General features: G+C 46.1%; 2 long non-coding RNA genes across 2 annotated transcripts; one reads left to right on the top strand and one right to left on the bottom strand.

Annotated features, from left to right (window-relative positions):
* Window positions 1-722: 722 nt before the first annotated feature.
* On the top strand, window positions 723-5,180 carry LOC309345023. Its single transcript, XR_014157973.1, has 2 exons — window positions 723-4,446; window positions 4,828-5,180. It is a non-coding gene; the product is annotated as an uncharacterized lncRNA (long non-coding RNA).
* An 856-nt stretch (window positions 5,181-6,036) lies between these two features.
* LOC309344804 lies at window positions 6,037-23,788 on the bottom strand. Its single transcript, XR_014157885.1, has 4 exons — window positions 23,610-23,788; window positions 16,575-16,697; window positions 10,426-10,544; window positions 6,037-8,363 (listed from the first exon to the last, which is right to left on the bottom strand). It is a non-coding gene; the product is annotated as an uncharacterized lncRNA (long non-coding RNA).
* Window positions 23,789-24,319: the final 531 nt, after the last annotated feature.

Here is a 24,319-nt window from a genome sequence, read left to right as displayed (position 1 = left end):
TTTGATGAGGCCCTAAGCTACTGAAGGTAATGGGGCCCTTTACATGTCCAGCTGCCCTTTGTCAACAACAAATTGTCGCTGTTTTTTTTGTGTGTTGAATATATGCTATATGGTAATTTATGACCCTAATAGGTATCTAAAGCCATTGGCACATGTTGCTGTGCAACCAGTCCATGCAGAATGTAGGCACCCTATATATAGAAATGAGCAAACCAGTGATATTTTAGGAGCAGGCTAGCAGGCAGGGCCCATTATTTACATCATAGGAGCCTACACAACACAAAACACTTGCTGTATGTAGGTTTTATTTTATTTGTTTTTTATCATTATGGGACGCAGGTGGCCCTGTGGGTTAAATCACTGAGCCTCTTGGGCTTGCCGATCAGAAGGTCGGCGGTTTGAATCCCCGCCACGGGGTGAGCTCCTGTTGCTCGGTCCCTGCTCCTGCCAACCTAGCAGTTCGAAAGCACATCAAAGTGCAAGTAGATAAATAGGCACCACTCCGACGGGAAGGTAAACGGCATTTCCGTGTGCGCCTCTGGTTCGCCAGAAGCGGCTTAGTCATGCTGGCCACATGACCTGGAAGCTGTACGCCAGCTCCCTTGGCCAATAAAGCGAGATGAGCACCACAACCCCAGAGTCAGCCACGACTGGACCTAATGGTCAGGGGTCCCTTTACCTTTTTAAGCCACATTGATAAAGAGAAACAGAGTCCGACATCTTAAATGAAAATCATAATGAACACACACTTGTTTCAATAGAAATAGAACTTTATTAGTAAGACCATGCACATATACATGTATTTATATATATTCATTTATTTATTTATATTTTAAAATACATCTATTTCCCACCCACCCACCCACCGTTCACTTAAAAAAAGAGAGAAAGAGAGAAAATAAGAAGAAAAGCATAAAAACCTTTCCAGTAGATCTCAAGTAGGTCCAAAATGTTGATTGTACAACACACACAAAAAGTCACTCCAGCAAAGTGCCATAAAAAAAATCAAAGCCAACCTACACCTCCTCGACATCTAAATTCAAGGCCTATTCATTCTGTTAACTAGCAAATGCATTATTGCATTTCTGATACCATCCAGGGCTACAACTTCTTAATAAGCTAACGGGGTGATTGATTGACAAACGGGGTCACAAGCCATTTTAGCAGGAGCCTTGTGGCACCTTAGAGGCTAAGATGTTTGTTTGTGGCATTATCCACAGCCCGACTCCTATCAAATTACCGGTGATATCTTTGACACCGCTTACAAAGGCTGTTTTCTGCAGCTGTGGTTTGTGGTGAGGAAGAGGCAACACCTAGGAGATTTAAAAATGAGATAACCATTTTAATCTCCAGGAATCAGTGGCTCTGGCAAAGGTACAGGCAAACAGACGCAGTCCCCATGAATGCAAGCAGCTTATAAAAGAAAAGGAACATAAAGCAGATCCTGCGTTTCCTGGCCAAATTAAATTTCAGTTCTTGCCCATTGTATGTGGAAATCAATTGTAGCTACAGCTGAAGTTGCAAAATGGTAGCAGAAATGCAAAAAGTAAAACAGAATAGAGCCACACTCAAACCATAAATTTAAAGCACTATGAGACCGTTTTAAACAAACATGGCTTCCCCCAAGGAATTCTGGGAGCTGTCATTTCCTAAGGCTGCTGACAGTTGTCACGAGACCTCAATTCCACTCCCAGAGCTACAATTCCCTGGGAAGAGGGATTGACTGCGAAACCACTCTGGGAACTGTAGATCCACGAAAGGAACAGGGGTCTCCTAACAGTTCTCAGCACCCTTAACGAACCACAGCTCCCAGAATTATTTGGGGAAAGCAGTGACTGTTTAAAGCAGTATCATAATCCAGGCATGGTGTGAATGTGGCCTAGGTCTCCATATGTATGCAGAGTTTTGGGTCCAGGTCTGCTCTGATTACAGTCTGAAGTCCTATCAGAGTTTTGTACAGAACAATGGCTTTTTAGGGTAGACCCAAGGACCAAGCATGGATCTTCACAGAGCATCAAAACATCCTCGGCTGTAGCACGCTTTTTACAGTTATCACAGAGAAGAATTGAAGGCTCACATGATAAGGGAACTTTAAGGCACAATATTCCATATACTCAACCACACACATTCAGCAACCACAGCAAAGAGCGAAAGAAAGAAAAAAAAGAGTGAGCATGATACAGGTTTTCTAGAATAACAGCTCATTCATAGCTTCCGACCTGAAACTGAGGCGTAACAAGATTCACCACACTGACGACTTTTGCATTGCCACAGAGCAAAACAGAAATGTTGATAGCATCCACCATTCCAAACTGGCAAATTTGGCATGTGTCTTCTCCCCTTCCCCAAATTGTCCTGGTAGTCTCAACTTCTGTGGACCAAAGAAAGGACTTTGGTCTGTGTAATAGTCACCCTTAGGGAAAATCCATGCCTCTTCTCACACAATTTAAGGGAAACTGCAATCTCCTACCTCTACAATTCCCATCACCCCTGACCATTGGCCATGCATGCTGGGGCTGATGGGAGTTGTAGTTCAGCAACCTCTGGAGACCAGAGGTTCCCACCCCTGCTCAAGATGATGTGAGCTGGGACCAAACTCCCTGTGGACAGGTTACTGCTTTTTGACTAACCCACAGACCAGCACTCTAAGATGGCAATGCTAAAGAGAGCTGCAGAATGGCAACGTGGAAGAAAACCTAGCACTACCCTAAGGAGACATGTCACTAGTCCTCTTGAAACTATTTTTGCTTTCCTTGAAGCTCTTCAGATGTTTCCCCTAAGGAAGAACTGCCAGAAGGGCTTCAAGTTCCATTGCAGATGACATCCTGCAGGCATGCAAACACCCCTCTGAGAAATTGCACCTAGTTTTTTAGGCATTCCATGAGACTATGATTTATACTCAGAGTGGACCCACTGAAATCCATGTACCTAAGTTAGCCGCGTCCATTGATTTCAGTGAGTAGGATTAATGTTGGCTGGAAACCTTAATTGTTCTGCCAGACTATTTGATTTTGGATGCAATTCTGATGGCAACGTGCTACCCATTCACAACAACTCGGGATGGATAGCCACTCTAAAGGGTTATCTTATAATGACTGGAGAGAGGAGGTGGCTATGCAGTTGGTTCAGCTGTTTTTATATCTGCAATTGTTTTACATATGTTTTATTGTATCGTGAAATGGCTTCAGGATGCTTAATAATAATAGGTTTGTGGGGTCAGTATGAATGACACCTGCAGGTCCCTTCCAAACCTGTGACCTGTGAGGTCAGAAAGAGTAACAGGAAACCTGCTGAACCAGCCAAACCTGCTCCTTTGTTAAGGAGCTTATCTGGCCAGTTAAGTACCTCCATTTACATGTCCAAAGTGGCTTCCCTGCTTCCATGAATGGGTGGGTGTTTTCCCACATCACCTAATTGGATGCCACATCCTTCTAGAAGGGAGAACAATAGGCGAAGGGTGACCATGTGTTTCTGCTTGTGAGTTTGGGTAGGACCACTGGGGAATCAGTGTTAGAAGGTCTGCAAACACCATCTTGGTAGTCAAGCTAAGCTGGGGACTAACTGTTATTTGCTGCAAGAATATCTCACAAATGCTTATCTGCTTGGGAGCTTGGGAGCCTTTGTTTCGTTCAGTTAGTGGTGATAATGGAGCTTCTCAAGCTGGCTACTCCTTTATCTGAGAAGTGGAAGGGTCCTCTAAGCCAGGGGTGAGTTAATAGGGCTATTGATGCCAGGCTACGTAGCTTGCTTTTTGTATAAATAATACTTAACTTTGCAGACAATTCATGGTGGCCTCTTACTGCTCTGGTGCTTGCCCTGTGTCTGTAACGGCAGCAAGACTTTGCAGGCTGTGTTGTCAGTTTAGACCTCTTATAATAAAGCACTAGAATTGACCCTTCTGGTGTTTTCGATAGCCTTCTTTGGCATCCCTGCACCAAACCATGCACACAGTCCCTCTGTTGGGCCTGTGGATCAGGACAGAGTTTTGGCTGGTGCTGGAAGCTGGAGACACAGAGACTTGTCTTGATCTGTGCTGGTCCCAAAGCTGTGGCTCACGGCTCCCTGGAAACCTAATGGAGGAGCAAGATATGCTGGGTGGTTGCTGCTGTGAGCTGTTCCATGCCATGCACAGGTTGTATATATGCGTAAATAAAGCCATACATCCCAAAGACACCATCACCTCCATGGACCTTCATTCCAAGGAAACCAAAACCTGGGTAAGCACTGGAACCCCTGGAATCTCTCACCAGTTGGAAACTGGGATGAAAACAACGGTAATAGCAATGTAAGCCAAACAACTTGGGACACTTCATTTAATTTTCCTTGGAATGTGCCAGAGCTGCCAACAGATACATTCAATGCAATGATGGCTGATGTCCATTGGGACTGGTAGGGCGGAAGGCAAGGAGACTAACAGCAGGTGGTGCCAGAGCCATTCTATGTTTTGTCCCCCTCCAGAGGGTACGAGGGACTTTGGCCAAGTGATCAGTGTGCCTGTTGAGTCTGCAGTGTTGCCGCTGACTTTTGATGGCTAACTCCCTTCTTACAGTTCTTTCTCTTTAAAGCAGACTTAGACGGGAGAGCCCTTAAGAAAGAAGATCCTTTTTTCACATAGAGGTCTTTAAAGTAGGTCACATGCTGCCAATGGCATGGGAGGAAGAGGGTTTGCTGAGCCCCCATCTCCCACCCTGAGGGCAGATGTGACCAAGACTTGCCCGGACCCAGCATGCATATGCATCAGGCCTTTATGGTGACCGTGCACAGCTCAAAGCTGTTCCCACTGCACTGGGAGAAAAGGGATCCAGTTGATTCCGGAGCCAGCTCCAGAGCCATTCTATGTTTTGTCCCCCTCCTCCTGTCTGCTGAGCTGAAGAAGGAGCAACACAGAGGAGGAAGCAGAAAGCCAGAGCCACCCCCTAGACTGGTTGTAGGCAAGAAGGCAGGCTGGTGGGGGTTGGCTGTGGGCACTCTAAGGTTGGTAGGGCAGTGCCCCATTTGCCCTAAGTAAACCAGCCTCCGCTGATTCAGTGGTAAAAAGGGAAACCACCAGGGCTGATTGCTGTCACCGTGAATTTGACTGCTGACTCTAACTACATTGGGATTGCCAATATTCCAAACACATTGTGATCAGTAGGAAAAAGGCTGAGGTCCTCAAATTCCTTATTTACAAGTCATTATTTTTTTTAAAAAAAAGAAAGCAGGAAAAACATGCAACATTCCACTGAACGCTAAACAGCCACTTTCCTCCTAGGCACACGTCAGTCTCCAATGCCCCCAGCCGAGATGGCAAACTGTTTATACACTCTCAGATGCCTAAAGCGCGGCGCTCAACATTATTATTGAGTTGTGCAGAGGCAGTACAGAGGCAGCCTCTGTGCAAAACTATTCTCACGAGGCGGCATCAAAGCACGAGAAATCTAAGGTCAGTTAAGGCTAACAGTGCGCAGAGGAGCCAGTATCTGGAGTTGGCTACCCTGGAGAGCTCCGTTGGTTAGAGCATGGTGCTGACGATGCCAAGCTTGCAGGCTCAATCCCCGCATGGTACAGCTGCATATTCCTGTATTTTCAGGGGGTTGGACTAGATGACCCTCAGGGTCCCTTCCAACTCTACAATTCTATGATTCTGCCCCTGGCTCTCAATGGACCTCGACATTTGCAAACTGCTTTGGAGTTTTCTTACAACCGAGTGCCATACAAATGTTGTGAAACAAGTAATACGCAAGTGCGTGGGTCGGCGCCAGCCCTGGTACTCAAGCACATTCATCCTTCGCTGGCTGTAGCATTCAGGTGTGAGCAAGCATCACAAAATAGGATTTCCACATCGCCAAGCACCAGAGACACACAATGAGGTCCATTCGCACAATCAGCTGGGAATCCTCACAAGCACCGCTAGAGTTAGCTAGTGATGTGTGTGCAAAAACGAGCAAAAACACAGGCAAAAACGAGGCATTTTAAGTTGGCTCAGAATGATGGTCCCCTCCCTCCCCACCCCTTTGCTAGACTTCGCGAAAGATTTTTCTTACTTGCCCCCCTAGAAAAGAAACATTCAGAGACGGCTTTAACTGCCCCTTGCATAAGAACGATGGCTTTGCTTGCGGAAGTTAAGAGGACACCCTCGTACAACATCTGTCAGCATTAGTCCTTCTTGAACTTAAGCTTTCTTTAAAATAAAAATAAAAGAAAGTTACAATGTACAAATGCAAACAAAGAGATCCATATGCTTGCAAATGATGGCATCCCATTAGGGCCCAACCCTTTGGATTGTTCTCCTGCCTAAATACGAAGGAAATTCAGTAGGAGCCACGGAACAGCACAATACGGACTTCATCTCGGCAGTGCATCTTCAGGAAAATGTTGTGTCGTTTAATGCTGAATGATGCAACTTTCAAAGGTTCAAATAGAAGCTTCCCTAGATTGGAAGGCACACCCAAACTGCAGATGTAGGCCACATCTGCACCACACATTTAAAGCACTATCAGACCTCTTTGAACAGCCACAGCTTTCCCCAAAGGAATCTTGGGAAGTGTAGTTTGCTAAAGGTGCTGAGACCCCTATTCTGAACTGCAATTCCCTGAGTGGTTTAACCGTCAAGCCCTCTTCCCAGGGAACTATGGGATTTATAACTCTGCAGGGGGAAACAAGGGCCTCCTAGGAACTCGCAGCACCCTTAACAAACTACACTTCCCAGGATTTCTTGGGACTGTTAAAGTGGTATAAATGCACTTTAAATTTGTGGTGTGGATTTGGCCTTCACTTCTTCTCCGAGTTTAATTTTGATGTAAGCCCAAAGGAAAGGCTCCTACTGACTCTGCCTCCCTAGGGAACTGTGGGAATTGTAGTAGGAACTGATAGCAAAAACCTCAGCAAACTATAGTTCCCAAGATACTTTAGCAAAAGTCCAGAGTAAAAATTGGTACAAATCTGCCATGAGCTTGTAGTGTCAATCGGGACTTGGTGCATTCCTCGATTTGGGTTCTGCGGCCTCCTGCACCCTCCTATTGAATACTTCTCTTTGGCAATTTCACCACACAACATGGGCAGCAATGGCATTCTCACCAATCTTTGTTGATCTATTAGCCATCTTCCTTTGCGTGACATGCTCGAGGGTCGTAGAAGACATTTCCTAAGCTTCAGCTGGAGGCCTTCATCAACTGTGAACACTGGGACAACTGCCTCGTATGGTTCACTGAATCAAACATATATTTGCCCCCCCAAATCACACACACACAACGACCTGCCAAAGCATTAATACTGATAAGCACCCTGCCACTGAACCGTCGTATCAGTTTGACAGGAACTCAAAGAGGATCGCTTAGAAAGCGGCGAATGCGTTTTTCCGGCTCACCAAAATCACTGAAGTTACAGAAAGTCAGAAGTGCCAACCAAAACAAAGAACCATGCGTGCTGGCAAAGTCAGCGAGTCAGCAAATGAATGGCTAAGCAGAACAATCTCAGAACAGTTAATAGCGTGGAATATCCTAAGCAAAAAAAGCGTGAAAAGGAATCCATATTTGTAACGGCAGAGAACCCTTCGGTGCCGAAGGACTCCCTTAAAATGAAAGCTTGTTTCTTGACCCTTCTGAGAAGTCAATCCCACCCACCCTTTCTGATTCTCACCAAAAACCTCACTAACGGATTAGTCTCCTGTCGCCAGTTTACGTTTCCTAAGCAAGGGTGGTCTAGTTAAGCTGCTAATGTTAATTCATCTATATACATAACGGACAAATCGAAAAGCCACTGATTGCTGAGCACAAGATCTCTCTCTGCTTCTGAGGAACCTCCCTATTGCACCAGTTCCAAGCGATGTTTGCAACCAAGCTGGCCAAAGCTCGCCCAGAGCAACCATCATTGCAGCCTAAGATGACACACTAACCTTGGACCTCTCCCTACGGTTGCAGCTAGCGCCTCGCCGTAGCAGGCTAAGAAGCCCTCCTAGCCGCTCAGAAGCAAAACAACCAGCAGGTCTACAAGAAAAGAAAGCACGGCCTTTACTCCATCTTATAAATAAGCAACTGAGAATTCTCCTCCAGATGGCCACTTGTGTAGCCCACTCCATAAATGGCATTCTCCGTAGGGTAAGGCACGATATGATACGAATGCAGCTCTTCGTAATAAAGGGATTGAGAACGGCATTCTTGGACCATGAACTTCAGCCGTTTTCGTGCATCCGCATAGGCAGTCCGGCAGCACGGACTCCCCTTAAAGTATTCATAGCGTTCCCTCTCCGTTTCCAGGTGAATCTTCCGCAGCAGGTTGTTGATCAAGACGGACCGGCGGAGGTAGATCTCAGGATCCTCAAGGAACTGGAGCTTCTGCAGAGAAAGTTTCAAGATACAAGTCCGGTCTTCGGGCAGGATCAGGTGCTGAGGTGAGTTCAAAGGATAAATAGAGAACGTTAGTGCAGAAAACTGGTTTAGTACATAACAGAAATATCAGGTGTGTGGGATGCAACATAAGCAGTCAAATACAACATTTCCTGTTTGCCTAGAGTGGACATGCAGGGGAATGTTGGTCCAGCCAGTTGAGCTTCCTGTTACACCTGGTCTGGAGCATCCTTCCTTTGCATGTGACCAGGTAGGTTGGCGTGACCCTTCCAGACCTAAAAAAGGTCCAGTCATGCTGCCACCTTCCTCTTTTGATGCCTTTTCTTGTCTTGGACTGCATGTGGGATGAGTTCCCATCAAACCCTCTTCTGTAACTCTAAGCTAAAGGCTGCCTTCAGGAATCCAACTGTGAACTGAATGTGAGAAAATGTCTTATTACTTTTAAAAGAAGACTGTTGGGTCTGTATTCTTTTAGGGGGGAATCAAAGGGGTCTTACCAGGGATAATAGAACTTAAGAGAATCTAACCAATCGGCAACTAGCTTCCTGCTGTGTGAAGAGGGGAGCGTACTCTGCTATATGAATAAACTCACTAGTGTGAGTTAGGAAGGATAATATTTCATGAATATATCCTCTCCTGCTACCCACAACATTCCTGCAAGATGGTGAAGAAGACTGGATTCAAAACCTGTACAAAGGTGGGCCAAAGTTGCACCCGGTTCTCCCTCCATTGAACTGCATCATGAGATGGAAAGGACCGTTTGGGTTATCTGGCCCAAAATCCTTCCTTTTCTCTGTTCTGAGGCTTCCAACATTCAGCCTCTCTGGGTTTCCATGAGTTTTAGTGTTATGAGAGAGGGAGAAACCATTGCTCCCATCCACATTCTACATGCCATGCCTAATTTTACAAAATTTCACCGTGTCACCATTTTCTCTAAACCACAAAGGCCCCAAATGCTGCAACCTTTCCATGTAGGAGAGTTGACCCACCTCCTTAATCATTTTGGTTGCCCTACTCCGAATCTCCCATCATCCCTGATCACTGGGCAGGTGGAATGAGGATGATAGGAGATAAAGTTCTACAACTTCTGGAGGGCACCGGCTTGGGAAAGGCCATGGGACTTTGGATTTTGACTTCAGACGGAATGAAAAATTAAAGCAAACGGGGCCCTTCTGAATTCACTGGGAAACAAATGCTATGAGTAACAAAGGCATTTCAGAACTTGTGTTTTTATTGTTTTGCGTGCTCTGTGCAAACCACTTAGAGGTCACTTTGTGACAGAAAATAGTATATAAAAGCATCAAATAAATAAATAAATTTGGCCTCTGTATTGCATTGAAGCGACGCTGTTGGCGCTGTAGGTTAAACCACAGAGCCTAGGACTTGCTGATCAGAAGGTCGGTGGTTCGAATCCCGTTACTCGGTCCCTGCTCCTGCCAACCTAGCAGTTCGAAAGCACGAAGTGCAAGTAGATAAATAGGTACCACTCCGGCGGGAAGGTAAACAGTGTTTTCGTGTGCTGCTCTGGTTCGCCAGAAGCGGCTTAGTCATGCTGGCCACATGACCCAGAAGCTGTACGCCGGCTCCCTCAGCCAATAAAGCGAGATGAGCGCCGCAACCCCAGAGTTGGTCACAATTGGACCTAATGGTCAGGGGTCCCTTTACCTTTACCTATTGGATTGAAATTAGGTCTCTACAGCAATGTCGTAAGTTAGAAGAAGAAGAAGAAGAAGAAGAAGAAGAAGAAGAAGAAGAAGAAGAGGAGGAGTTTGGATTTGATATACCGCTTTATCACTACCCAAAGGAGTCTCAAAGCGGCTAACATTCTCCTTTCCCTTCCTCCCCCACAACAAACATTCTGTGAGGTGAGTGGGGCTGAGAGACTTCAGAGAAGTGTGACTAGCCCAAGATCACCCAGCAGCTGCATGTGGAGGAGCAGGGAAGCAAACCCGGTTCACCTGATTACAAGACTACCGCTCTTAACCACTACACCACACTGGCTCTCTTTGTTTGTTTGTCAAAATCTATTATCAGAGAGTTATTATTTTTCAGGGGCGGGGGAGGGGAGGTCAATTCTTTTTGATCTCAGAAGCATACTCACTTTTGGAAAATACCCCTGGTAATCCTGATGTAAATCTTCTTCTTCTTCTGCATATTTCCTCTTAAAATAGGCTACTTTCGACGTTGTTAAGGTATTTGTTGATACTTGGCTGGGACCTGCTGTGTAAACAAGGAGGAGTTGTCATTAGGAATTATGCTGTTGGCTTTCCGTATGCCTGATTCCATTGGACTGTCGACTTCACTTGTGTTTTATTCCCAGCTTTATTGTGTTAGGAAACATTTTTGATAAAGAAGGTTATAGATATTCTAAAGAAAGAAATATGGTTTGTTTTTGTTTTCAGAAGTAAAATCAATTTTTGTTGCATTTGGCTGCAATTTTCTACAATCACATGACATCCATTTGCAAGCAATTGCACCATGATCAGCTCTATGTATGGAGCCCAGCAGAACAGTGGAGGAAGTACCGTATTTTTCGCTCTATAAGACGCACCAGACCACAAAACGCACCTAGTTTTTGGAGGAGGAAAACAAGAAAATAAATATTCTGAATCTCAGAGGCCAGAACAGCAAGAGGGATCGCTGCGCAGTGAAAGCAGCAATCCCTCTTGCTGTTCTGGCTTCTGGGATAGCTGCGCAGCCTGCATTCGCTCCATAAGACACATACACATTTCCCTTTACTTTTTAGGAGGGAAAAAGTGTGTCTTATAGAGCAAAAAATACGGTATATATTACGGGAGTTCCACCCCAGGTCTTTTCCCAGAGGAAATGGAATGTCATCTGCTGGAGCACTGGGGGAATTAACAAGACCCCCCCCCCCGCCCTCTCACAGTCTTGTTGGGAGGATTAAACAGAGAAAGGGAAGAACAATGTACCTTGGTACATTGAGAACCTTGGTTCTCAAAAGCCTTGGTACTCAAACAACTTGGAACCCAAACACTGCAAACCCAGAAATAAGTGGTCTGGTTTGTGAACATTTTTCGGAAGCTGAACGTGCTCCATTTTGAGTGCTACACTTCTGTTTTGAGTATTACGCTGAGGTCTGTCTCTTTTCACTATTTATTGTGCGTTTTTGTTTTTGCGGCTCATTTTGTTTTGTTTTGCTTTGTTTTTGTGGCTGTGTGGAACCCAGTCAGTTCAGCTACTGATTGACTGATTGTGTGACTGCAGTACATTGTTTATTGCTTTCATTTTATGGACCGGTGGTCTTGTTGGATAGTAAAATTCATGTTAAATTGCTGTTTTAGGGGTTGTTTTTAAAAGTCTGGAATAGATCAATCCATTTTTGCATTACTTTCTGTAGGAAAGCGCATCTTGGTTTCGCAACGCTTTGGTTTTGGAATGGACTTCCGGAACAGATTAAGTTTAAGAACCAAGGTACCACTGTCTACTGCTCTGAGCTCCTTGGAGGAAAAAAAGGTGACATATTAATGTAAGAAATGGATATATAAAAGCAAAAAGGAGGGGGAGGTGTCGACCGAGAAAGGACTAGTACTGCCCTGTCCAATGCTGGGGAGGGGAAGAGAGGAGAAGAAAGGATTGGGAGGCAACAGGAGAGAGGACCATGCTATCACCAGGAAGGCGGAATCACCAAACACCCACCTCAGGCAATGCAATTATGGGATGTTAGCCCTGCACAGATGACTTACCTCACAGCTGTAGGTTTTAAAAGATAGATTTCCCTTTCGGCACAAGGTGGCAGTGTTGACACACTGAAAAACCTAAGTAGCTGTTCCATCCAAAACCAAAATAAAAGTATTTTCTCCCGAGGTCACATTCAGTTTAGCTACTTTATTTTTTTATTTTAAAAATTCAATAAAACATTTAGCATTCAACGGTGCTTTCTTTTGTCCTTTTGAGCAGAATTTTCTCAATACAATGGCAGCAAAGGAACATAGCATCTCAGAGAGGGGAGCAGAGCCTAGTCTCAGAGTGCTTTCGGAAGCTGGTTGTCGAGCATTTGAGAAGCCTCTGCTTAAGGGATGTGGGTGGTGCTGCGGGTTAAACCACAGAGCCTAGGACTTGCCAATCAGAAGGTCGGCGGTTCGAATCCCCGCAATGGGGTGAGCTCCCGTTGCCCGGTCAAAGTGCAAGTAAATAAATAGGTACCGCTCCGGCGGGAAGGTAAACGGTGTTTCCGTGTGCTGCTCTGGTTCGCCAGAAGTGGCTTAGTCATGCTGGCCACATGACCCAGAAGCTCCCTCAGCCAATAAAGCAAGATGAGCGCCGCAACCCCAGAGTCGGTCACAACTAGACCTAATGGTCAGGGGTCCCTTTACCTTTACCTTTACCTGGGGGCAGGGGGTAGGTTGTAAACAAAATCTGCCCTTTTCCCCTTATGGGGTATCCAAGAGCCCATATAGAGTCCTTACATAGGTTCCCTATTGGTAGGAGAAAATAACAGAGGCCAACCAGAGAATATTGAGAAGCAAAGCAGCTAGTAAGCTTGGTCCTTATTGATCTGTTGCATCTCCGGCGGGAAAGTAAACGGCGTTTCCGTGCACTGCTTTAGTTCGCCAGAAGCGGCTTAGTCATGCTGGCCACATGACCCGGAAGCTGTACACCGGCTCCCTCAGCCAATAAAGCAAGATGAGCGCCGCAACCCCAGAGCCGGCCATGACTGGACCTAATGGTCAGGGGTCCCTTTTACTGCTTAAGGGATGTGTTGACAATGGGGGTTTGCAAAGCCTCTTGCGTGACACTTCTCCCCCCCCAAAAAAAAAAAAAACCAGACAATCAGCTGGTTATGGGGCACTGGGAAGCATCATGCAAAGTACTCAATAATAATAATAATAAATTTTATTTATACCCCACCCTCCCCAGCCAGAGCTGGGCTCAGGGCGGCTAATACCAGTAAAATTACAGTAAAATCATAATGGGGGGGGGGACCAATTTAAAATGCAAGTTAAAATGCAATTCAAAATGCAGCCTCGTTTTAAAAGTAGCCCATAGATCAAAACCATAAGGGGAAGGAAACATAAGGGTCAGACTGAGTCCAAACCAAAGGCCAGGCGGAACAGCTCTGTCTTCCCAGGCGCCAAGATTAGGTCTTGCAAAGTGCTTTGTGCTGCATTTCTGAAGCACCTGACACTCTGCAATAATAAATCTGTCTTTATTGGGATTTTTCTCCCATCCCCCAACAGAGTTCCAGAATTGGAATTTGCTTGCTATCTCGCTCTCTGGTTTGTTGGGATTCCTAGAAAGGCCAAGGCAACTATCTCCTGTTTTGTTTTTTGTTTTTTGTTTTTTTTTCCCGTTTTTACTATCTCTGTCTTTAAAAACAATCAATATGCAACCAGATAAGGTGGAGCGAAGAAGCGAGAGGCAGCTTCTTACAAACCAAATCCGGAGGGCTTGGAGCCAAGCTGAAATTGACATTGATTTTCAGGAGGCAAAACAAGGCTGACATCATGGGATATATGGTGATGTTCTTGGCAGCCTAAGCTTCATAACCTAAAGTGAAGTGTGTGCACTTGCAGAGTGTGCCCTTGTCGTCGAATCTGTTGCCAGCCATCCGTCTTTGTTACACTTCTGCATTTTCAGTCTCCCTTGGGGCGGGAGGTATAGAGCAAAGATGAAACCTGCTCTGATGCATGAACAGTAAGGTTGCCAAATGACCAGGGTTAAAATGGTTGGACTGGGGTTCTATTTTCTTTCTTTGCTCATTTGGCCTCAGGGCCTCTTGTCAGAATCCATGTGCAGAAGCCAGATTTTTGAAGGAAAAGTCAACAAACATTTTCCTTTACCATTAATATTTGAACTGTGTGAGGCACACACAGATTATTATTATTATTATTATTATTATTATTATTATTATTATTATTAATATACCTCCCTATACCCAGGGGTCTCAGGGCGGTTCCCAAAATAAAAGCAAAAGATAAAACCACAAAATACATAATAAAAATAAAAGCAACAACCCAATAGCCCTCCCCCCACAAAAAGCCACATTTTAAAAGGGCATAGGATGTCAATCAGATCAACCAAAGCCCTGGTTAAAAAGGAATGCTTTTGCCTGGTGCCTAAAGGGGTATAGTGAAGGCGCCAAGCAAACTTCCCTGAGAAGAGCATTCCACAGACAGAGAGCCACTGCAGAGAAGGCCCTGTTCTCGTGTTGCCACCCTCTGGGCCTCTTGAGGAGGAGGCACATGAAGAAGGGCCTCAGAAGATGATCTCAGGGTCTGGGTAGGTTCATATGGAAAGAGGTGGTCCTTGAGGTATTGTGGTCCTGAGACATCTGGGACTCAGCTACACGGGTCAATTATAATGTTATAACCGCGTTATAAAAATGTGACAAAAGATGGCGCTGTAGAGCTGGAATCCAAAGTGAATGGTAAATTGCTCTGGGACCTTTGATAGTGTTTTTTTTATATCTGTGTAGATCCAGCCCTGGTAATGAAGGCTGATCTAGTAGCGCAAACAGGAAATGGCCCCACCATCTTTAGCCTGCCCCCACCTGTCTGCCTTCTGATAACCAGTCTGGACCAGTCTGAAACAGGCTGCCAGCTTCTTCCTCCTTGGTCTCTGTGTTGCCCCTTGAAGAACTCAGCAGGGAGTAGGAGAATGGGAGGAAAACTTTGACTCCTATCAGACCCAACCAGCATGGTCAATGACGAGGGAAGATGGGAGATTGTAGTCCAACAACATCCGCAGGGCCACAGAGTCTAACCTGTCTCTGCCACTGAAATATACTCGGAGTCGAGAGTGGATTTCATGCTCTTTATTCAGCTCATAGTGGTGAGGAGGAATGGAAGTTCCCCCAGAATGTCTGCTTTATATACGTTATTTACACAATGGGCCCCACGTGATTGGCTAATTCCAGGATTCTCCTGTAGGCCAATCAGGTTGCGGATTCACTTCCACCTAGAGCTGGATTGGGTGGCTCCTGTGGACCAATCAGACTGTTGCATTGTGAATCCTATTGTTCTAGGGCCAATTAGACTGCTGCATTCTGAATCCTATTTTTCTAGGACCAATCAGACCGCTGCTTTTTGGATCCTATTCAACTCACTACATAACAGCCATTCACCCTGCTATATTCTGGGAGCGAGCCCCATTGAACCAGGTAGGTCCATATGAAGGACTGCCTCTCTTCATATGAACCTACATGGGCCCTGAGATCATCCTCTGAAGCCCTTCTTCATGTGTCTCCTCTGCAAGAGGTCCAGATGTTGGCAACACAAGAATGGGCATCTTCTATGGTGGCTCCCCATTTGTGGAATGTTCTCCTTAAGGCAGCTCACCTGGCACCTTCATTATAAACCTTTAGGCTCTAGACAAAAACATTCCTCTTCAACCAGATATTTGTCTGGTTGACACCCAATGCCCTTTCAAATGTTTTGTGGGAGGGGGGATTATTTGTTTGTTTTTTGTTCCTTATTATGTATTTTGAGCTTCCTATGTTGTAATTTCATTTTGTGAACCGCCCTGAGATCTATGGAAATACAAATTTTAACAAAAAGAACCACCACAACAGCTCGGCGTGGGTTTATGTCTGAGCAGAAATGCCTAAGATTGGTCTGGCGGTGGGCTGTTTCCCTGACTTGCTCTTTCTATCCAGATTTTAAAAGGGGTGGCATGCAAGGATATCTGAACTTCTGAACTATTTTTAACCTAATCACGTCACCGCCACAAAAATTGGCAGCGGAAGAGGGCCTTTTTATAGGAGTGGGTTCGGAAGGCTTCGGGATGCTCTGAACTTAAGCTAAACCACTGTGATTTATTTGTGAACTTTGGGGAGGACGACTGAGAAAAACCAATTCAATTAATACTTGGCACTTTTTCATAGCTTATTGGAGCATTGAATATAATAATAATTTAAAAGTGGAGACTACTAAGCAAGATAGGCTAATGCTCTGACTGGACACAAGGCAGCAGTTTTTCCTGTGTTGTAAGTAAGAAAGTGGTTATAAATATACTAACAAGCCCTACAAACTGAGGAGCCAGGATAGAGTCAGTCACGTTAAAGGGGCGGGTGGCACCTTATTGGCTCTCCTGCGTCACCTGATAACATCTGGGGTACAGCCTGCAGTACCACTGTGTGCCCATCTGCAGTGGTGGCACTGCAGAGCAGCTGAGATGAGACCATCAAGTGGAAGCTGGGGCCTGAGACCGGAGTCTTGTCTACAGCACAGCTGGTTACGGTGTTGTCGCTCTGCAGCGTTGCGCTTTCATTAAAGCAATTTGTCGTACCTCGTAATGCCGAATCAGTCCACAGAGGGCCTCTCTACGGTGTTTTCAGCAGCCCTGATGAGTTTCTCCCTCCACACAGGCTCTGCTCGCATCGCTTCCCACGCAGTTCTGCTGAACAAACACCTGTTCGATTGAATTGAGGAGAGAGGGAGAAGCAGGGGAGAGGATAGAAAGGGGAGAGGGAGAGAAAGAGACGGAAGCATGTCAGTGCACACACCTGGATGTGTTGCATCAGCCCAGAACAAACTCTCGTCATCATCATCATCATCATCATCATAATTATTATTATTATTATTTATTACATACCCAGCCTATCTGGCCAGGTCTCCCCAGCTACTCTGGGCGGCTTCCAAAAGAATATTAAAAGCACGATAAAACATCAAACGGGCTGCCTTCAGATGTCTTCTAAAAGTCAGATACAGTGGTACCTCAGGTTAAGGGCTTAATTCATTCTGGAGGTCTGTTTTTAACTAGAAACTATTCTTAACCTGAGGTACCACTTTAGCTAATAGGTCCTCCTGCTGCCGCCACATCACCACCGCACGATTTCGGTTCTCATCCTGAAGCAAAGTTCTTAACTCGAGGTACTATTTCTGGGCTAGCGGAGTCTGTAACCTGAAGCGTCTGTAACCTGAGGTACCAATGTAGTTGTTTATTTCCTGGACATCTGGTGGAAGGGCGTTCCACAGGGCGGGCGCCACTGCCGAGAAAGCCCTCTGCCTGGTTCCCTGTAATTTCAATTTTTGCAGTGAGGGAACCGCCAGAAGGCCCTCGGAGGTGGACCTCAGTGTCCAGGCTGAACAATGGGGTGGAGACGCTCCTTCAGGTATACTGGGCTGAGGCCATTTAGGGCTGTGAAGGTCAGCACCAACACTTTGAATTGTGCTTGGAAACTTACTGGGAGCCAGTGTAGGTCTTTCAGGACTGGTGTTATATGGTCCTGGCAGCCGCTCCCAGTCACCAGTCTAGCTGCCGCATTCTGGAAAGAAATACCCTGAAAATGCCTGCTACTCAGGTGTCTGCGCCTTTAAGAGCATCCTGCCTCCAGCAGTGGAGCACAGCCATTGTGGCTAGTAGCCATTGATAGCCTTTTTCTCCATGAATTTGCCCCATCTGCTTTTAAAGCCATCCAACCTGATAGCCAGCCCTTCATCTTGCAGGTGCAAATTCCATAGTTCTATGCGCTGGGTTAAAAATGTACTGCCCTCAAGCTTTCCCCTTGCCAGCACAGGCTAGTTTAGGAATTGTGGAGATCTTTCTTTGAAACAGTAGAAGAACTTCAGCTGTGGGCCTGTACAAGAGCCAGTGTGGTGTAGTGGTTAAGAGCGGTAGTCTCGTAATCTGGGGAACCGGGTTCGCGTCTCCGCTCCTCCACATGCAGCTGCTGGGTGACCTTGGGCCAGTCACACTTCTCTGAAGTCTCTCAGCCCCACTCACCTCACAGAGCGTTTGTTGTCGGGGAGGAAGGGAAAGGAGAATGTGAGCCGCTTTGAGACTCCTGAAGGGGAGTGAAAGGTGGGATATCAAATCCAAACTCTTCTTCTTCTTCTTCTTCTTCTAGGATGGTCCAGAAGCCACACTGTCCCTGGAGCCTTCAGGGTTGGCTTTTGGTGGCACCTCTGCATGGCATTCAAGTCTCAGAAGAAAGCTGAAGAATCCCGTGTGGTTTATGTGTGATGGGAAGTTCTCCATCATCAGACATGCAAGTTTCAAGACTGCTGTCGAAGTTCGCGAAGATTTAGCTCACCTGGCGATTTAGCTTCTCAAGTCCCAGGCCATGGGGCAGAACCCCAAATAATTAGAGTGCACAGGAGTTTCTAAAACTCCAACTCTCCCACAAAAATGGCAAAATGAGGCTGAGAGAGAGAGAAATGTTTACCACGTATAGGAACCAGAAGAGTCTTCCAGCAATTGGCAAAAAGTTGACAAGCTGGAACCCAAGACGATCAAGGGTCTGGAAACCAAGCCCTATGAGGAACTGTTGAAGGAGCTGGGTGTGTTTAGCCTGGAAAAGAGGGCACTGAGAGGCGATAGGATAGCCTATCTCAAATATCTCAAGGGCTGTCCCATGGGAGATGGAGCAAGCTGGTTTTCAACTGCTCTGGAGGGTAGGGCCCGACTCAAAGGAGTCCAATGATGAGAAAGGAGATTCAAATGTGACCTCAGGCAGGAATCGGCCTCAGGCAGGTCTCCTCACCCCCACCCCCACCCCACCCCAGCTCTAAAAGGGAACATAGCCAGGGCCTGGTCCCTCACAGGGTAACTGTGCAAAGGGAGCTTTGCAAAAGTGCTTGGCAAATGAACTCTTCAACCTCAAACCTATTGATCTGAAAGGAAGTCCCATTGATTTTGATGGCACCACTTAAGTGTGGTTAGGAAATCAGCTGGGGGCAGGGGGGGCAGAATGCTGCATATACATAATTAATCCTAATTGCAGAGGGCCCTGGAAGACCCTGCTCCACAATCCATCTCTTGTTCTTCCGCTGGAGAGGACAATTTGGGGGAGTCTATTAAACACCTCTAAAGTATCGGATGAGGACCATAGTGCCGCCACTCGTGTTCAGGAGACATTGTCAGAAGATGGATTAAAGATCTGGGTGCTCTATTAAAAACATTTTCATGTACGCGACAAAGGTGGCAAGAGTCTTAATAGCACAAGGATGGAAGAATGAAGAAATCCCGACCAAAGAACTGTGGCAAGAGAAACCGATGGACTATGCAGAATTGGCGAAATTGACACACAAACTACGTGATAAGGGCAACTGTGACTTTAAAGAAGAATGGGAACCTTTTACAAAGTACTTAAAGAAACAACAAAATGAACTGGCAGGTTTTGAATAAAGATACACAAATTTATTATTGGTAACATATAGATAGATAAATTAAGGATCTTTACAATTTTATAATATGCAGAGATTAACATGTGCTGAAAAACCAGAGAGAGGAGCTGAAAGAAGTCTGGGGGGGAGGGGTTGTTTTTTTTTTCTCTTGGGGAAGGGCGAGGGAAAAATAGGGAGGGAAATGAGGATGATATGTTTTTGATAAACTGTTATGTTGTTATCTGAAGAAGTGTGCATGCACACGAAAGCTCATACCAAGAACTGACTTAGTTGGTCTTTAAGGTGCTACTGGAAGGAATTTTTTTTGTTTTGACTATGGCAGACCAACACGGCTACCTATCTGTAACTGTTATGTTGAAATTCCTAATAAAAATATTTTTTAAAAAAAGATCTGGGTGCTCTGAGATGTGGTGCTGCCAAATGCACTTTTCCCTAAGACAGGTATGGGGAATATTTCCAACCTTAAAGGTAAAAGGTAAAGGACCCCTGACAGTTAAGTCCAGTCACAGACCTTACAGTTATATTATTCTGTGATGGGCTGATTGATGGGCCTACTGATCTCTGCCAGGCTGATATAAGACCCTCAGCTGATTCCCTGCATTGACCATCCAGACAAAAGCATCGCAATGTGTTTTCCTTTACTAGCACAGTCTCTTAAAACAATATTTAAAAGTCTGGATTTCTTAAGCGCACCAGCATGCCTTCACAACGAAGCCGCTCTGTACATTGATTGCCAAGGCACATTTCCTTCCAAAGTATCTCACAGAATCATAGAATTGTAGAGTTGGAAGGGACCCCAGGGGTCATCTAGTCCAACCCCCAGCAATGCAGGAATCTCAGCTAAAGCATCCATGGCAGATGGCCATCCAACCTCTGCTTGAAAATACATCAGAATTCTACCCTCTGCAAACTTTGATGTGGAGCACAGGGCAGGCACCCTCTTCACTTTTGGAAAATTTGCTGGATATACTCAGGAAACTTGATTATCCCAATTGGCGCATGCTGCTAATGACGAGCCCATTTTTAAATGCTTAAAATCCTGCCAATCAGCTGTTTGCTCAGGAAAGGAGAATGGGAAGGGCTGAATCCAGACACTCCCCACCCCCAGCCTCCTCCAGCAACCCAACAGTGGGATTTGAGTGTTTTTCATAAGGAGTCCCACACTGTTGGTTGCATGCCAAACAACATTTAGTTGTGCATGCAGCCTCTCATCCATGCAGCTACAGATAAGCATGTCAAAACTATGCCCCTAGAGCAGGGGTAGGCAACCTAAGGCCCAGGGGCTGGATCCGGCCCAATCGCCTTCTAAATCTGGCGTGCGGACAGTCTAGGAATCAGCGTGTTTTTCCATGAGCAGAATGTGTCCTTTTATTTAAAATGCATCTCTGGGTTATTTGTGGGACATAGGAATGCGTTTGTTTTTTTCCTTCAAAATATAGTCCGGTCCACCACATGGTCTGAGGGATAGTGGACCAGCCCACGGCTGAAAAAGCTTGCTGAACCCTGCCCTAGAGGGATCAAGCCCCAGATATCTGCATTTGCTAAGATGGTCTGTTTTTATTTCAACATTTGAAACTTGATAGGATGTGAAGATTGAAATCACAGCATATTTTATTTCTGACTGCCTCCGAGAGTCAAAATGCAGGTGCAGTTTGTTTTTGATTGATGGTTTGCAGTAGAATTTAGTATCTGGCAGTATTTATCACACAAAATAGAATGGCATTTTGCATTTGACACCTGATGAAACTTCATAATTGATACCTGCCAAAATTCAAAACAATTAAGAGGCACCAATGAAGGACTCCAGTGGCAAAAGATGAATGATAACTTGGAAAATTTGCTGAGTTTTTGAATGATTTTATTCATGCACCATGCTGCAGAAGGTCTTGATGGATTGCTCACACCCAGCCTTTGCATTTTGTGTATAATTGATTAACTATCGTTTAATCAACTGATCAAAAAGCAATATTGATGAAATTGAATGTTTAAAGCACTTCACATGCATTAGCTTCAGTAATCCTCACAAGAACCCTGCAAGGTAGGTTAGCATTATTCTCCTATTGCAGATGAAGGTCTGAGGAATGAAGGTTTGGCTAAGCTGAGATTCCTGCATTGCAGGGAGTTGGACTAGATGACCCTTGGGGTCCCTTCCAACTCTACAATTCTATGATTAAATGCCCAGGGGACTTCCTAGCTCATAGGAAGCTGTCTTTAACCAAGTCAAACCACTGGGTCCATCTAGCTTATTATTTTGTACACTGGCAGTGGCTCTCCCAGGCATTCCCAGTCCCACCTGAAGATGCCCAGGACTGAAGTTAGGACCTTCTGCATCAACACAGATGCTTTTTTGCTAAGCTACAGCCGTTCCCCGATAAGTCACACACTCTAAGGCACTAAATCACAATTGCTCTATCTATCTAATTTCTTGTGTAGGTATAGATAGATCACTATGTATAAGTGCGGAGAATGTCTGCTGAATGGAGAAAGCACAGAAACACTGGATAGTGTCGATTCAAAGGCGCCAAGAGAAAAACTGCAGACAGACAGCTTATTTTTCATTAATTCGCTGCAAAGTGTTATGGTGAACCTTTCTAGTTTATATATATATTTAAAAAGTGGCATGTGCAGCAAAGCAAGGACAACGACAACAAATGACCGCAGCGGAAATGAGTGGAATCTAAAATTATAAAATAAAAGATTAAATATTAAGGAACCGAACGCACTGCCCGGATAATAGGCATCATCTCTAAACAATGCCAGAGAATGAGCCTCAGCTCCAGTCACAAAACGGGTATTTTGATCTGCGCCTAATCCCTCCATATTGGCACGTATATGAGCTCTCTATATATAGACAGTTATTTCATCCAGGGAGGAAGCTGGTTCACATGGAGGAGAACTTTTAGTAGTGTTTCTATGGTTACTTTTCAGAGTTTCGAACACTCGAGGCTTACAAGGTGGGGTTGTGTTGGGGACTCTCCAGAACAAAAAATATATATGAGTATCTGGGTGGGGTGAGCGAGGAGTTGCAAATTGGCTCCGGAGTGAGTATGAATTTACACATACACACACTTCTCTTCCTGAAATCTGGTCTTCTCCTTGCCACCACCTCTCTTGTCCTTCTTCCCCATATGACTGGATCTCTCCAGGGGCAAAGAGGGAGATTTCCTCCAAGCCATCAAGCATAAGGTTACCAGATGTCCCCGTTTCCCGGGGACAGTCCCCGGATTTACAAATCAGTCCCCGTACAAAATCCTATCATTCCTACTGAAGTTGAAAAGTGTCCCTGGATTCATTGAAAAAAATGTGGTATCCTTAATCAAGCAAACACCCTCCAGCAAACATATACAGGAAGTCCACAAGGTTAAAACGAGGGAGAAAACAAAAGCCACCAACTGTCAAGAGGGGTTTCATTTTGACTGAGATGCTGGTCACAGGGTGTCATAGCCAGCGCTGGCCCAGGACATTCCGGCACCCAAGGCAAAGCCCAAATTGGGGTGCACCCTCCCCCCCTCTGCTAGGGAAGAAGGGGTGAGAGAAGATTGACATCAGGGAGAAGGCAGGAGGGAGATCAACACTGTGAACTGCTGCCCACTGGGGATCTGCCGCCCGAGGCGGTTGCTCACCTGGCCTCATGCATGGGCCAGCCCTGGTCATAGCTGACTTGAAGATACATCCTTGGGCAATGACTCTGAGAGGTTATTGAGAGGATGAAGCCCCCCTGTTCTTAGCTGGGGGACGCTTCGGCCTTGGTGAGGAGAAGAGCACACACCTGTCCCAGGTTCGGTCCCTATCCTATCCTAAAAGATATCAGGTACCAGGGTAAAGGGTCTCCCCGCCCCACTCCCGGCTGCCAGTCAAAGGAAAGGAGGCGATGCTAAACTGAGTGAGCCCAAACTGGGTTTGAGCGGTCCAGTAGCCCAGTTAGGCACAAACCAGCTCCATTTCTTCGCCTCCATACTTTCCCCACCCTCGGGCGCCTGGAAGCTTTGCCCCGCGTTGCGCGCTTCCTCGGCGGAGCTTGGGGAAGTCTCTCTGTGCATGCTCAGAAGCACTCTCGCCAGCGCTGAGCTCCGGGAGCGGAGGAGGAAGCAGACGGAGGAGACTCGGTCCTGGTGTGGACTAAGCAGGCAAAGTCCTAGCCTAAAGCTCAGAACAAGAAAACGGGGAGAAAAGGAATCGGGATCGCGCGGTTTACCTTCCCAGTCGCTGCAGGAGCGCACATGCCAAAGAGGTGCGGGGTGCTGGCTGGGGCGGTGGGGGGCTGCCTCCTCTTTCCCACGCTCCCTTCGGCAAAAAAATAGCCTCTCCCGTGGCTGCAACAAGCCAGCCCAGCTCCTGCGGGTCCCTCCAGTCACTGTCGAGCTCATCGCCTCCCTCTCTCCCCAGAAGCAGGGAGGCGGTCGCCCAGATGTTCCCTTCCTTCCCGGATTGGTCCAGAGGGAAAAGATGTTGGGCTCGTTGCTAGGCGAGTTGCTAAGAGGCGGTGACGCTCTCGCAGCATCTCCGGAGCGGCTCGAGAGGGCCCTCGCCGAATGTCCTGCTGAGATGCTCGAGAGGTGGGGAAGGAGGTTTTTTTTAGGGGGGAGCACATTCGGCCCCCAGCCCAGTGGGAGCGCAGGGACGGTGGGAGGCGGGAGGGAGGGGAAGGGCTGGTTAGTTGTGGGGATGGAGCCAGCGAAGCAGAACCACAGAACAGTAGAAAGGGTCTCCCAAAGGTCATCCAGTCCAACCCCGGTAATGCAGGGAAAGTGGGCTTGGCTTGGCTTGTGGAATAAGGAAAGGGGGAGAGGGCATTACGACGGGCGGGTAGATGTGTTCAGGTGTATTTATTTTTCCTCACATTTATTTATTTAACAGATTTATCAACCAATATTATTATTTTTTTAAAAAAAATCCTGTTTACAT

This window comes from Podarcis erhardii, assembly GCF_964252035.2.
Source record: "Podarcis erhardii genome assembly, chromosome: 1".
In the NCBI taxonomy this organism is placed as follows: Eukaryota; Metazoa; Chordata; class Lepidosauria; order Squamata; family Lacertidae; genus Podarcis; species Podarcis erhardii.
This window is presented reverse-complemented; position numbering and strand designations above follow the sequence as displayed.